The sequence below is a fragment of the Xiphophorus maculatus genome, chromosome 13 (genome assembly GCF_002775205.1).
Source record: "Xiphophorus maculatus strain JP 163 A chromosome 13, X_maculatus-5.0-male, whole genome shotgun sequence".
NCBI lineage: Eukaryota > Metazoa > Chordata > Actinopteri > Cyprinodontiformes > Poeciliidae > Xiphophorus > Xiphophorus maculatus.
This window is the reverse complement of record NC_036455.1, coordinates 24,232,546-24,249,403: the sequence shown is the minus strand read 5'-3', so window position 1 is coordinate 24,249,403 and position 16,858 is coordinate 24,232,546.

Sequence of the window (16,858 nt, the reverse complement as noted above, 5' to 3'; positions counted from 1 at the left end):
CTTTGCAATACAAGCATCTTCATCAATAAAACATAACAAATGCCTCTGCCAAGAATCACTCCCTTTCAACAGTGTGCAATACATAAGCTGACATAAGTGCTCTTATTATTGTAAATAAAAACAACTTAAATGCTCTTGTACTGTAATTGACTCAGACACTTTCATTTGATGTCTTGTTGAAACTATCGTTCAATTTTATACATAGCAATCGATTGAAAAACCAACGTAAACACACGGAATGATTAAACTTACATAAACAAATGGCAACCATATGAAGTATGTTATTACAGAATACATAGAAAATAACTAATAAACTATTTCGAGCTTCTCCTTTCCTGCACACCACAAGGAGGCAACAGCATACTCAGCATTGTGCATTCTATAGATAGACCCATCAAAGAGCTTTTCCTTATTTTGGTTGTGAGTCTCAGCCAAGTGTTTTTTAACAACTTTCAATACAAGTATGACTTCCTATATTATTAACAACAGCTTAACTAGATTTGAGTTGATTTTTACATCTGCAACTGATGATTAAGAGGAAAACGACAATAAAAAAATTAAATGTCTAGTTTGATTGTGTCTGCAGTATGTTCCTTAGCTAACTGAAAAATGGTTGGGGATTACCAGTTGCCTCTGGACCTGGAGAATAGTTGTAAATAAATGTGTGGCCCTGTGCACAAGTTTTAAATCATCCCTTGGAGCAGTTAGTGCAGAGAATACTATTGGTCAACACCATTTAAAACATTTGACACCATTCAATACCATTTATGATAATTTGGTTACCGTGGAAACAAAGAAATGATGGATGACCATCTTACAGGTCAGAGGCAGCCTAGGCACAGGCCACTGATAAAGGTTGTTCCTGCAGTTTAAAGTCCTTTTTAGTGAGATGCCAGTGACCAGAGTTTTCTTTGGAAGCCAACAACACTTTTCTCTTGCTTACAAAATAAATAAATAAACAAACAAAAACGTAGAAGTTTTTCCAGATTGGAAAAAAATAGTCATAATGCTACTCTGTAAAGATCAGAAGAGATAACAGATATACTATTCAGTGCAATGTTAATATACAAATAAATATTTGTTTATGTGCGTCAACTAATATTAAAACAAATCAACGGTAGGTAGCAATACAACTTCAATGATCAAAAAGTAATTATTCTTCTTTCAGCCTCTTTCTCTCCCTAGATATTCACCTCCTGGTTGTTGTTTTCTGTAACACACCTGGCTGTTGGTTATTGAAATCAGTAACAACCAAACATGCCAGCAGCACATGTTACAACAGAGCTTTGGTTTCTCGTCAATATTTAACTTTATTGCCTTCATGCAGAAAATGGCTTGTGGGATGTGAATTTTTCATACTGTTTAAAAGCTCTCACCAGCATGCTTCACTCAGGTATACATCCAAATGTTGCAGAACAGGATTTTCTTTGTGATAAATAATTAAGCCTTTTTTAGATTGGGGAATGAAGGCCCATCTGCTGTGAAAAAGGGCTCAAAAAGAACCGAGTCAAATGCATTATTCTTTGCCAGACTAAACTGAACAGTGAAGTTTAAATAATGGAAATTGAACAAATTTTAAATTAGGTATTAATAGGTAAGGAAAAATACCTGCCTTTTCTAAATGAATGGTTGTCAAGTTCTCCCAAGAACCCCTTTGATCACCACGCTTATTAAATCTTTTTAAAAAATCAACATCACAGTGACAGGCTTATTGTTAAGAATTAATCCTTTTAATGTCTAAGCACTAATCACGCAGGAAACTTTTGACACAAATGGTCACTCGCTTGACACAGTGGTTACGGGTTATGTGAAAGGGAGCTGATTGTAAATTATCTAAAACTAGTAGAGTTTAAATCAAAAGGCGTCCAGTCGCCGTGTGCATTTCTGCAGCAGGCACCTACTCCTGTTTCCATGGCCATTAGAGAAAGGTTGTTCGAGATCCTTCACGCTGTGAAAACGTCAGGAAATGGCCAGATATAAAGAGTTAGAGAAAGACAAAGCCATAGAGCCGCTTCCTGCATATCCATTTCCAGTTATTGGAGATGGTTCACGTGAGGAAGGTGGGGAATGTTATTAGTACCGTTGCCTTGCAGTAAGAAAGTTCTGAGCAGTGTTGTATAAAGTACTGAAATCTCAGAGTCAAGTAAAAGTATAAGTACCTCTCCAAAATACGACTTTGGTAAAAGTCCAAGTCACTGACTGAAATGTTACTTGAGTTAAAGTCTTAAAATATCTGAAACTTCTTGTACTTAAGTATGGAAATTACTGTAAAAATGGATGTACTCAAGTAATGTAATGAAAAGTACAAGTAAAAAGTAAAACAAGGCAAATGCAGTTTGAATGACATTTTTTATATTTTGGTAAACTTGTCAAATACACTTAAAATAATGTACACAACCAAGTGCAGGCAAAATTAAACCTGCTAATAAATTGTTCCAGTTTTAAAGAGTAGCACATGTTAATGGTTTGTGGATTTGAACTTGCATGCCTTTCCTATATTCGTTAAATTTAGTCTAAATTGCTATCGCTATGGCTTCTGTCCCCCTTGAACAGAGGAGTCTAGGTAGCCTGCTACAGTCAACATTAGGCCTAAGCTAAATACACCACGTGTGGAACTGAAACAATGCCAAACAAAGTTCATTTATACAGGTAACGTTACGCTCAAGATTTCACAATAGTGTCTAGTGACCAAGCTATAGTTACTGACACAGGAGGATTATAACCATTTCATAAGAAGTTACCTCGATGTGTTTCTTCAAGTTGGACGGGGAGTTTTTGTAAGATAGAATTTCCACATCTTCGGGCAGGAATAACATAAACTGCATGCGGTACGACGAATCTTTAACACCCACGAAAGAGTATATTGTGTTTAAATAAGGCCATGGGCTCTCATCACCAGCTGGTGGTTCCCATGGAGCCGTGTCCGACGTAGTTGCATTCGTTGTGGTCTCCGTCTCCTCCTCCATGTGGCTGCTGCTGATTGCGAGACTTGCTTTGTGTTTAATGGGAGAAGCAAAACAGGTGTATCCTATTGGTGGTGATGAACAAGCCCAGGCAAGTAGGCTACCGACTTTGTTGCAGTCAATCAGTAGGTGGGGTCAAAACACTTGCGTTTCTCTCTCTCGCTTTTTTGTAACGAGTAACTAAACCACACATTGAAAATGTATCGGAGTAAAAGTATGCGATTAAGTTCGGAAATATAGTGAAGTAAAAGTGAAAGTCATCAAAAATTTTCATACTCGAGGAAAGTATGAAGTACTCCAAAATATACTTAAGTAAAGTAGTGAAATATTTTTACTTCATTACTATACAACACTGGTTCTGAGTTTTAAACCCCAATCTTTTGCTCTACTGCGTTATGTTTGCATGTTTCCTTCATGCATGCCTGGGTTCAGTCCAGGTACTTTCCTCCTTGTGACTAAAATACGCCTGGTTATGTTTCTCATCATCAAACTCACAGCTGAAGGGTTTCTGTATCTTATATTTTCTCCTACATATGTTGTTTTTAAGTTATTTAAGTGCCCAAAGGTCTGTATTATTATTATTAATTATTATTATTATTATTGTTGTTTTGACAGTTTAACTGTTTTCTATAAATCACCCTTAGACCTTAATGTGTGCCTGCATGTTGTGTTACCCTTTGATGGACTAGTTCAGGGTGTAGCTTGAATCTCATTCATCAAACTTGAGAAACATGACCTGGAGATGATGTATTGTGAACTGCAGCTATATAAATATATTTTAGTTGAATTGAATGACCATCTCAGTTGTATCACATCAATACTTTAGAATCTCATCAAAAAAGTATTTTTGTTATGATTTGAGGTTGTTAAGGACACAAACACAGAGACGGTGAAAAGAATAATTTCCTATTAAGTAAACCAGAGTGAGAACAGCAGGAGCGTCTAAACTGAGAAGTACTTACGCTGGGGACTTTGATTACTGGATGCAACACAGGTGAGTAAATGAGCAGATGGGCGACAGCTGTAAGAGACAGCGAAACCAAGGAGCTGAGGTAAAAGTAACACTAGTGATCTAGAACAGTGCTTCCCAACCTTGGACCCAGCATGTTTTAGGTGTGCCCCTGCTTCAGGCCACCTGATTTCAATTGATTGCTGATTATCAGGCTTTCTCTGAACTGGAGTCATCTGAATCAGATGTGTTCATGCAGGGACTCATCTAAAATATGCAGGGCAGTGGGCCTTGAGGACAAGGACTCGAAAATCGATCTAGAACACAGGAAAAAATAGACATAGGATGAAACAATATACCCAAAATAATCAAAGTAAAGCTTCAATAAATCATTTAATGAACATTCAAATGTTGTTTCTCTGAAAAGTATAATGCAACAATGTCCCATAAAAGTATTTTTACAACAAGAATATAATAATATAAGATTATGGCTACAGTATGAGCAAGTAATGATCAGGAAAAGTGCTAATTTGACAGTTATCCAGTAGATACTCACTGGCACCGTCCAAAAAGGTCGTTCCTAAAAGGTGGCTATTCACGGACTGAAAGCAAATTAGGAAATCAAATTTCAGTGTTACAAACTCAAATTATGTTCCAAGCAGGTAACTATTAAATCACTGCGGCTTTCCTGAAGACCCAAACAATACTGCAGGTTGATTACCTTCATACCACGCTTCAATGATTCAGTAATTCAGGAGCTTGGTTTGTATATACTGTACCTGTGCTCAGATTTAATGCTCTGACTTTCAGAATATTAAAATAATTTAAGTTTAGCTATATATCCATAGTCAAAAAAGTAAAAGACATGCTAGAAATACATCACTCTGTGTAATGAATCTACAGAGTCTGATTATGTCACTGGATATAATGCTAATAATAGATAGACGCACGATATACAGTAGATGCAGAGATGGGAGGTCTTGCTAAAACATTATTTTCAAACAACAGTTCTTACTCTCATTTGATAATAGTTATGACAATTTGACAAAATAAGCGCAAAAATGTGGAGATAATAATGCACCGTTATAGTTTGTTTGATGATTTATTTAAGCTCCTTTAATGTTTTTCATCTGTTTAAATCATTTTGCACTTAGCCCACTGCAGAAGAGACAGCCAAGCAAACTTTGTAAAAAATAGTCAACAGTCTTTCACTCCATGTGAGCCCGTAATTAACCAAAGTTCAAACCAATCAAACAGAAACCCAGAGGAAAAAAAGGACATTAATATTTCAATTTTTCTCTTATTAATTTAATCACATTTCATATGCTGATTTGAATTGGCCATGCTCCACCACTCAGAGTTGACTCTAATCCCAATCTAATTACTAATTATACGGTTGGAGGTTGATTGGACCAATCCTCGCAGCCAAGGCCAATTTGACTCCCTCTGATGTCGAGCACCTTTCATGTGTGATGTCTCCCAGGTTTTGAGGACGGTGTGTGTGTGTGTGTGCGTGTACACGCGTGTGCATTTGGAGAGCACATGAGTGTGTGCCTGCATGTCTGTGTTTTAATCAAATAACTATTTAGCACCCTCAGTCAATAAAAATGTTTCCCAACTGCTTGTAGCGGAGTAAAAATTTAAACAAACTAACAGATCTGAAACCAGGATGAAAACGTGTTTGTTGGATTTTGGTTGGTAATGCTGCCTGGATTTTTCACCTCAAAATCACAAATATTAATTATATATTTAATACCCTTAATACCATATGTAAAATTTCCTGTTTAGGTAATTTAATGGCACTGATTTTCTCCACCACCTACACCCAAATGTAAATATAGGTGCAGTTTATTGTCTCTGATTCCACATGCCATGAATACCACCATTATAATTCAACTCACCACTATTCAGTAAAATTCATTAGGTTTTGATTCAGCTACATAGGTCATAAATTGATTTGATGTGACATGACAGGATACATTGGGATAATATATGTAGATGATTATTTTCAATTGAATGAGAAAAAACTGTTATATTATTTTCAAAAACATTCTTTAATTAAAGAAGCTTTATAGCATAATTACATTAGACTGAGCCTCAATGGGATATAAAAAATATGCTGTGCAAGAAATGTGTTTCTTGGACATTCAGTACATGAACAGTGAGGAGAAAAATATGTTTTCTTACATATTGAACAATAAAAATTATGAAAGCTGAAATTTCTTTATAAGTGCTAAAAAAGGAAATTCATAATTCTGTGACTTTATCAGTGTCAAACTCCTTGTAGCAAACGTACATACGACATATAAAATCACACATTGATCAGCATTGTATTTTAACCACAAGCCATATAAAAAAATATATTTTTAATAACAGTATATTAATATGTTTGATTTTAAATACATTTAGATGAACAGATGAGGTCCAAAAACCGTGAGTAAAAATGACTGTATTAATTTACATCGTACAATAAAATTGCACAGCAAAAAAGGTGTGTACCCTTCTCAATAATGGAAAAATGTGTATGACATATCGCTACTGAAATTTAGACAATCTACTCTCTAATGATGAGCTCCAAGTCATTGAGGTCTGACATGCTAGTCTTCAGCTCCCGCTACAGATTCTTCGTTAGTTTAAAGACCAGTCTCTGACTGACCCACTTCAAAATCTTAATATTTATTTCAGTCAGAAGAAGGGTTAGAAATACAAAGAATCAATCAATAATGGGTCTATTGATTGATTCAACAGTACAGTTGCAGACTTTTTCCACACTAAATAATGCCATACAGGTAAATAGCTCCTTGTTTTATCACATATAGACAACAATGTCTTCCTATTAGCTTACTAAGTGGCTTGACTATTTGCAGGTACAACTTGAGAGTTCAATGCAATAACAACTACTTCATGTTCAGGCTCCTTAGCATATCCTTGTAATTTTTGTAGTTTTAATTTTGAAAATGGTGCACAGAGAGTGGGCTTTGTTGGCTCCTAATGGAGGTTTAATATGATGACTTGAGCGAACGAGTCTCTGTGCATGTTTGTATGTGGCGCATAGCAGTGGGTATATTTGAAAAGGTCATCTAAATTAGTTGCAGTACCTCAAGTTGCGAGAGCTCTGACAGGGCAGTGATGAATGGCATCACACTGGGACTAAAAGACACCAGAAAACCAGTAAGGAGTGACCAGAATAATTTATTTCCTCTTAAGAGGTTTTAACTGGAAAAATTTGCAGGATAGAATAGACAATGTGTGGACAGCTGCTCACAGTATGTCACTGGGAAACAGAGAGGAGAGAAGCTGAAGTTTTCTCAATAAACAATATGTATATATCGACCATGTTTCTTTATTTCTGTTCATGTTCAGGAACCTTCTGAAGTAGGCGTTCTGTTCTTTTAATTTTCAGCTTTGACATGGTTAGTATTTTGAGATTGTCTCTGACAAATGCTCTGTGTTTTAGGAAGCCATAATATCTGTAATCAAGCGGACTTCAAATTACATTCATTAACTCTGAGATGTTATAGATGCAAAGCTGCTGTAATGGAAGCTTTACATGCAAACACTTTTGGTCCAGTATAATTACGTTGTCTTTTTTATCTGACCCACACATTACGCAGACCACATCAGATGAGAAATGAGGACATTTTGCAACTTGCGTTAAAATGTAATTGACAAGTAAATATAGTGAAAGAAACTGATCTTTGCAGCTGTGGAAAAGTAAGCAAAAAAAAAAAAGCCTGTTGCCATGGCCTTGGTTGCCACCACAAAAATCCGATTTTGATGCCAATTTTGGAAACTAACACTAAAGCTGTAAAGCACATTTCTTCTCAGGGACTGTTTTTCTTTATTTTTTAAAATTTTGCAGTAATGTGTGTGTTTGATATAATTGCTTGCTAAAAAATGTTTATGGATTTCTTATCACTTTATCCCCAGCAGTTGCTGCGACGTCGCAGTGTGTGAAATACAAAACTTTGTCACAGTAAATTGTCAGTAGGGATTTTTGACAGTGTGTCTGTTTCCAGCTGAGTCCTGGTGATATTAATGACTCCACCACACCGTGGGCCTGATATAAATGAACCAATCAACCCTTATCAAAGTATCAAATCAGAATATTAAATAGCTCTGATTAAAGACAGTCTGTCAATATTCATTCTCCAAGTTTTAGCTGAAAGATTTCAAACCTTAACCCTCGTCTTCATTTCAAAATCAATGCAAGTTTAAAAAAATACCATAAGATATTGTTACTGTCGACTCTGATAGTATGGCAACCTTATGTAAAACTACATAGATAGAGGTGATAAAGAAATAAATATGCCACCTAAAAGCTGGTCAGTTCAACCCTTTGCAGATTAATAAACCCATTTTCAAATCTCAGATTGCGATTTTGCCATTTCTCACCTTCATCTTATACCCATAAACAAACCATTTTGTGCCCGTTTACAATTATTCCCTGACAAGGGATTTTTTTTCATGGAAGCAAGTATTTTCATGAAATGTGATAAATAGACCTAAAATGTTCAATTTTCTTGTCTAATTTAAACTAATGGGAATTTTTGTCTTCACTCCAATTTTATTAATCTTAGCTCTATTTCCCATTTGGGCCATAACACTTATAAAATATGTCTAAATATAATAAGACTATAGTTACAGCAGAATACCCTTAGGCAACCTACTTTTGATGGATAATACTTATAACTGAATTATACAACCCCATTTACTAGAATGGAATCTGAAGAGAATAAAGAGAGTTACTTTAATTAATCAATTGTACAAAATGTGCACCTGGTGGAGGCATGTTCTGATGCTTGGTCAGTGCTGAATATCCCACAGCATCCATTTTATACTCAGAAATGTTAAAGAGCTAAAGCAGCAAATGGGTGCTTTGACCAGAACTAGATGGTGATGCTGTGTTTCCTGTCAGAGAAATGTGAGTTTATTTGAAGGTAAAAAGGTTCAGGATTTAAACACAGTTGACTGACAGCATTTCACATATCTCTGTTTAATCTACAATGTTTCAGTGTTTTGGTTTCTTCTAACTGTATGCTGCAGACAAATTCAGAGCCAGCATTTTTCACATTAAATATCGGCTTTATATATTCTTGAGATTCTGACAATGTTGTCAGCTTTAAAAAAAACAAAAAAACTAACAAAGAAAAACAAACTAAAACTAGAAGTCGACATTTAAAAACACAGAAAACATTTTAGACACAATGTTTCAAAATGCTTGTCACATTGCAAACAAACATGAAGCCAAACTTGGAAACCTTTAGTACACAACTTTTGTTTGCCACTTTTCTGACTTCCTGTGGTAGCTAGCTGTGCTGCGGTGCTATCATTAGAGTTGTTAAGCATTTTGTTTCAACTGTATTAGATTATTTTGTTCTCCTCTGTAACACCTCTGTTGAAAAGAATCTATCTATCTATCTATCTATCTATCTATCTATCTATCTATCTATCTATCTATCTATCTATCTATCTATCTATCTATCTATCTATCTATCTATCTATCTATCTATCTCTCTATCTATCTATCTATCTATCTATCTATCTATCTATCTATCTATCTATCTATCTATCTATCTATCTATCTATCTATCTATCTATCTATCTATCTATCTATCTATCTATCTATCTATCTATCTATCTATCTATCTATCTATCTATCTATCTATCTATCTATCTATCTATCTATCTATCTCTCTATCTATCTATCTATCTATCTATCTATCTATCTATTATAAATAGGCAATAAATGTGTCATTGCTGCCTGTATGTTACCCGTCCCCCCTGTGGTTGTGCTTTGCTCCTTCATACAATGCTTGGTGGAACAAAACTGATCTGACATCTTAAAATTGCTTGGCGATGAAACCATATAAGATTTCAATTCTGCTCCATGGGGAAATATTGTTTCAAGCCATTACTCTTCATCAAGGGGATGTCATACCCACTCTATCAAGCTATTGTCCTCCACAGCGCGTGTTTTCAGCTGTGCCCCTGAGACAATAGTATACGAGTTGCACAAGCCGCTGAATTCCTATCACACAGTCACAAAGGACCACATTGTAATGATCAAAATACTTCAATGGTGCTTGCATGGAAATTTCATCATTATTTCGCAAGTGAGATGCTTCAAGCACAGCTCTCTTGATGAGATGAGATGGTGTAGCTTACAAAGTCTCTATTAAAAACAGTGTAATAATTCACTTGGATATGTTCCCCACTGTCACTCTTGAATATGCTCTGTTGCAGCCCGACTGGCACAGCACCAATGATCTGTGCCCATTCCCCGTTCATCGTAGTTACTGAGGATGCCACAAATTGCAGCCCTGGTGGATTCCTGCTGCTCTAATCCTCTGCAAAACTGTGAGGGGGTTTATGTGAAGAAACCCTGCCAGCTACCTCAGGGGGCGAATGATCTCTCCTACCTACCCCTAGTAACCCTAGTGGTTGTATCTCTACAGGAAAAGATCTATCTCTGCTTATTATTACTTGCACCTCCCACCAGCGGCACAGAAGATGAATCATACCTGTCAATCCTTATCCCTGGTGCGGGGAGGCCATGTTTGTTTATATTGATCAGCAGCATATGTGGCACAGCTGTTGCTTGAGGAGGCTGATGCTGGCAGAGGCTTGTTCACGCTTTCCCTTGGCAACAGTACAGTTGGCAGGGACGATGACAAACAGTGCACACTCGACTAATCAATACTAACAATGCGGCAGCAAATAACAATAAGGCCGGGAAAAGCAGAAATGATAAGAGGGAGGGTTTTGATTATTCGGTGCATGGAATATACTTTATGCTGGTGTCCGGCAGAATATGATGTCAACATGATTGAACATATTTGTTGATTTTTCTCACTTTCGTTTAAGCAAATGCGTACAATAGATTCTTCTTATAGAAAAGCACCTTTGCCAAAGTGTCCAGCATTTTTAGGTTGCAAATTATGCACTAAAAACTGTCAGTGTAAATACTGACCACTTGTTCAAATAACACTTGTCCTAGGTTTCAATATGGACTGGCCAAACCTTAAAATGACTTAGCATAACCTGATACATTACAGGTTTGATGCAACTCTTAAGACAATCAAGGATTAATTAGAAAAAACTGATTTACAAAACCAAAAGTTTTTTTCATCAATGCCATGATCCTTACGCAGATGTTTATTGAGAAACAGCTCATTTGGATTGTACAATTCATTCTTAAAATATAAAATATACAATGTTTTTGCTTTCCTCTCTGGTGCATTGTTCTTAAAAACTCCAAGACAAAAGGAAACATAAAACATAAAAGAGATTGCACCCAAAATCAGGTAATCAAAGAAATGCAACGTGAAACAAGCCCATTGCCGTTTTAAAGGGAAGTCTGGGTGAATTATAAATCCTCTTTAGTTTAATCTATAACTCAACAAACAGGATCACAATTTTGTATACAATGTTCACAGAAAACTGCAACACTTCTGTCCAAACTAGCATTAATACTACAGCATTCACCCAGCAGTCTTTTGCATGCATTCATCTTTGACTCTGTTGTAATATCATGTCAAAGTATCACCATGTAGCTATGCAAAATCCAAAGCTGAAAACCATTTGGATGGAGAAATCATCTTTCTATCTCACACGATAAAAAACATCTTGAATTTTATTCCATAAAAGGCTTGACATACAAGAATATAAAATTACCACAAACTGTGTTCGAGACACAAATTTGTGTTGATAATTGCTTATGTACCTCAAAACCACATCTATGTCTGAAATCAGCAGCACAAGTGGAGAAAAATGACTCAAGAAGTAGCATCTGGCAATGATTAGTGGCCATTAATTGGTGTTAACTGGTGCTACTAGTGTTTACAGAGTTGAAGGATAATTAGTTGGGGGTCAGCTCAGGGCTGAAATTAACATGTCAGAACTCTGCAGCTGTCTCGTGACAACTGGGTGAAGTCGAGGTGCAACAAATTCTTTTGGCAGAACCGGTTACGAAGAAATGTTTATCTGGCCAAGACGTGGGATTATAATGGTTATTTTTACGAGAAAATTAAGAACGTATTGTGTTTTAGTGTTTGCGTGTCTTTGTCTTATGGGACAAATAGGGGAGGTAAAAAGAGTGTTTATATGTCTGAGCTGGTTTGGATCACTGCCGAGTCGAAGTGACAAAAATGAAGTACCTCAAGAATAGCTGTCAGCGGGACTCAAACCTGATTTGCCAACGCAAACAGTGAAAGAAACACTCTGACCGAGTCAGACGGTCGAGGACCCACTCAGAAATCCAGCTGGAGCACCTGTACAAACAGTCCAGCCAGAAACTCGGTGTGGGCAGTTACCACACACAGCTGGAAAGATCGGCTATCGCTGTGCAGAAGAGAAGCAGACGCAGCTCTCAGATTGGAGAGTGGTGAGAAAATCTGATGCATTATCGAAAGGGCAGCCATTGTCATTTAACTAGGTGGATGCAGAGAGACGTGAATAACAAGTGAGTTGCATCCCTGGTGGGAGAAGCATTCATCGTAGCCCATGTGGCACCCTGGAGGAGCACTTTATGGATTTTAAGAGAAAGATTTTAAGAAAGCAGAATAAGTATTAAAGAATAAAACAGAATGTTAAAGATGAAGACGCAGAAATTCAGGATAATTTCTTCTCTCGTAAATTAAGTTACTATTTGCTATAACAATTCCTGATTACTTGTGTCTTTTTTATTGAAAGTACAACAGACAAGTTACCTCTGTCTAGTAAACATTTCATGCAAATATATCAATAAGGTCAAATCACCAGGGTAGCATTAAAACTCATACACTAATAAGAATACCATTATTACAGCCTTGTCCAGTAAAATGTGGGATGAGTAAATTAATTTATTGTCTGTTTCTCTGTGTATAAAAATTATGACAAGATGATCAGAGTATTATAAAATATAAATAGTACCAGCAAACATCTTGTTATTAGTTCTCTGGTCTTATAGTTTCTGTCGCATATCACACGTGCAAAAGTATCGATGATTCTTCTCATGGCCATTTTCTGTGCTGTTGGTTCCATTTTGAAGCTGCGTGGAGTTTTGTACATGTTTACGCTGTGGTATATAGGAGGACTGAACTATTTTGTTTTTAGAAGAAAATTGTAGTAAAGATCACATAGGTTTCTCAAGCATCTTTTGTTCATTTTGGTGAGTGTGTATGTAGATTTTATAACTCTTTTTTTGTGTATAAGTCATTTAAATTATTGAATAGCCACTGGTTACTCAGGATTATGAAGATAACTAGTTCAGTGTGACCTAACTGTTAGATTTGTCAGGGTACAGCAAAAGCTTATATGGTGCTGATGACATTAATAAAAGAATTATGTAGTTAAAACAAACACGGTGTTCAGTCTGTAAAAAGAGTACAATGAAGGAAAAGAATTTAAAAAAAGAAAGAACTACTTTACAATTTGCAACTTTTCTTGCTTTTCAGACATTATGCAGATTATATCTGTAACTTTGCTTTGCTGCTGATAGAAACCACACCCTAGTACCGCTTGCTACAACTAACTGTAATGTATTAAATTATAGCAAGCTCCTTTTTCTCTCCAGAACTTAACTGCAGACTTTTCTCCTGGAGTCTCTGCCAAGTGCTACACGTAACAAAGGGATGTCTGCTGTGATATCATCCCAACCCTCCCCACACAAGAGGATAACTCCCAGCCATCAGAGTCACTTGGCTCCGATACGGGATAATGAGTGGAGCGAATCAGTTGTGAGATAACTTATCTCTCTAGTTTCTGCTGGACTTTTTTTTTTTCTTCCCTCATATGAATCCGTGCGTTTAATAAACCCAAAATTCATTTTCTCTCTGTATCTCCGCTGATACAGTTTGTCTGTCAACGAGAAGAAACTCTGCGGCTGGGAGATAGAGAGGTGAGAGAATTCACTGCACACTGCAGACACTGCGGAAAAAGTGCGATAAGAATATTAAATAGGAGGAGGAATTTTGTCTTCTACCCCAAACCAATAACCAAACCGAGGATGGAAATGAAAAGGGGAGCTTGAGTCTGCAATCACTCTAATGACAGATATTGAATGCCTGCTCTGTTTTATAAGCGTTTTCGTTTTTTAGAGTTAGGGTTTCACCACTCATTATATATATATATATATATATATATATATATATATATATATATATATATATATATATATATATATATATATATATATATATATATATGGAAACTTCAGCCTCTAGATGTACATAGTTGGTGGAGACACACCGCAAAGTGAAAGGAGTGAAAGGACCTGACTCAGGTGCAGAATACATGCCGCACCTTTCCAACTATTGCATCCTCCTTATGTTTGTGCGTTACGTTTTGTTGATCCATTACATTAAATCCTAGTAAAATACACTGAGCTTTGTGGCTGTAACATTTCAAAATGGGCAAAGATTTGAGCATTATGACTATTTTTGCTAAGCACTACATCCTAAGATGAATAAAATATAATTTGCTCTCTTAATGACTACAGGAAAATGGCATCTGTGTTTGGAAATAATGCAAGGATATTAAAGCTTCAGTTACAGTAAAGTTTGATAGACACTGTGACTGAAATTTTATGGCCCCAAATCACACAGCATGACATTTAATAAATCCTTAATTTCTCTATTATTATAAAATCTGGCCTTAGCCCTCCAAATAACCACATATTAAACAGGTGAATTATTGTCCATGTCAACATAAATGCTTTTGGTTTACTGTTTATCACCAACAGTAAACCACCAAAGTGCTGCTGAAACCCGAAAATGTCGAAGACAATTTGGCTATTTAAATCTGACAGTAGGATAGTTAATCAGTACCCCTGATGATAACTGCAAATTGCCCAAGATTATGTTGACACATCTTCATTGCCGCATGTAGGAGGGGGTTCGATAGCGGTAGTGCTGCCATTTATCCCGCCGGCAGCCCTGGGGGATTCTTCTTCAGCAGTGTTCTTTTTAATGTCTGGCAATTAAAGGCCGTCGAACTGCCGGAGAGGGAGGATAACAGGGGAGACGGAGGAAGCTGGTGCAAATGAAATGAGTTTCAAGGAGACAGAAGCACAAAGGGAAAAGAATAAGGAAACAGGTATATAAATAGTCGTAGAGCACCTCACAAAATTACTCAGACCTCTTGAAGTTCTTCACATTTTGTTAGTGTACACCACAAAGACTGCAGTATTATAATGCATTTCATTGTAAGTTTTTTCACAGACCAACAGAAAAAAGTGACTATCTCTGAAGTGAAATCAAAACAGTCACATGGTTTTCAGTTTTCTTTACAACTAAGAACTTAAAAAGGGTTGTGTACATTTGTGTCTACCAATCAATTCTTTATAGAGCCACCCATTGCTGCTGTTACAACTACAAGATGTTTAGATTGTGTTTCTATCAGCTTTGTACATCTAGAGAAAAGTAATTTGCAAAGTAGCTCAAGTTCAGTCAGAGTAATTGGGACAAACATAAGTTTTCAAGGCTTGCCATATATTCTCTTGGAATTTGGCCTAAACTTTGACTGGTTTAGTTCTAAACCAGTCAAAGTTTTATTCTGAAATAAAATCACATGCTTAAAGTGTACCACACTTTTCAAATCAATATTTGCGATAATGATACTGTCAATTAAAGTTGCATACGCTTTTTTGTGTTTGTCTATAAAAACTTCAATACATTTTAGTACTTGGTTGTAAAGTGGGGTGGGGGGAAGCTTTCATATTTTTATAATGCTCTCAACAATAAGTCAGTGGTAAACAACTAACTTTGACTTTCAGAACAAATTGAAAGCTGAAACTCTCTTCTATTGTCCAATTAGTAAAAAATTCCACCTCACAGTGAGAGCTCATCTTGTTGCTATCGCTTCCAGTGTCTTCTGCATGTCTCATGCAAGCTGTACAGCAGAAAAGCTGTTCGACAGGCAAATCTATCGTGCCTAGTTTTCACTCTCAGTAGCAGTTGATGCTAATGCTTTACATATCTATCAGACTGACAGGCACAGCATGTTGGTTTGTTTCACTCAACGGGAGAAATTAATCACACACATTTAGTACAACAAGAGAACATTTGAGCTCTGCATTAACTGCCCTCACGCTGCTTTTGATGGCCATATTAAGACAATACTCTCCGACTTCTTATTGAGGCTATTTGTTAACAGTTCTAACTTAACTGTCAGAGCAGGCTCCTTTCTGCGTGCTTGTATGCCTGTGTACGTTTACAGTATATGTTGTGAACAGCAAAAGTCAAGGTTTTCAAGTTATTTCCCTGTCTAACTTTAAAAAATACCACTGTGTGGACATGTGTGGCAGTTTCCCTTTTCCCCTGACAGCCTTTCTGTGAGCAAAAATATCACCAACAACTTTTTTCTCAACGTATTCCTCCATGAAAGGACAGTGTTAAAGTGGTCCCAGCAAATGGCAGCTCCCGTGTAAAGTAAGTCATAATACAAGCACATTATAGGCAGATTACATCTATTAGTTGCTGCTGAGCTGCATGCAAATGGCATGCCCATGGGAGACCAGAAAATCGCTTTAAACTTCAATAAGTTACAAGCGGCAGTAAGCCGAGCCATAATCTGCACAAAGCCCCAGGCAGCAGCAAGACTGGATGCAATTAGAGAGGAAATAAATTTCTATACTGTAAATAAAGAGAAAGTAAAAAAAGAAGAGACTGATGGAAGTGAAATGAGCATTGTGAATTGGCTTACTTTAATTGTCATTGTTCAGTCCACCAGCAGGTCATTGGTAGTGATCAAATAGAGTAACTATTTAACTGATGTAATGTGAGTTATAGGAAACCTTAACCTTTATGAAAATGCTGACATTCCTCTTTCATACAATCATTTTGGTGAGTTTCATTACATTTTTGCAAACCTTGGATATGTAACCTGTCGGATGCCTTGTCAGGAATTTACAGTCACCTGAAATAGTTACAAAACCACATTAAACAGTCACATTCTGGTGTCAAAT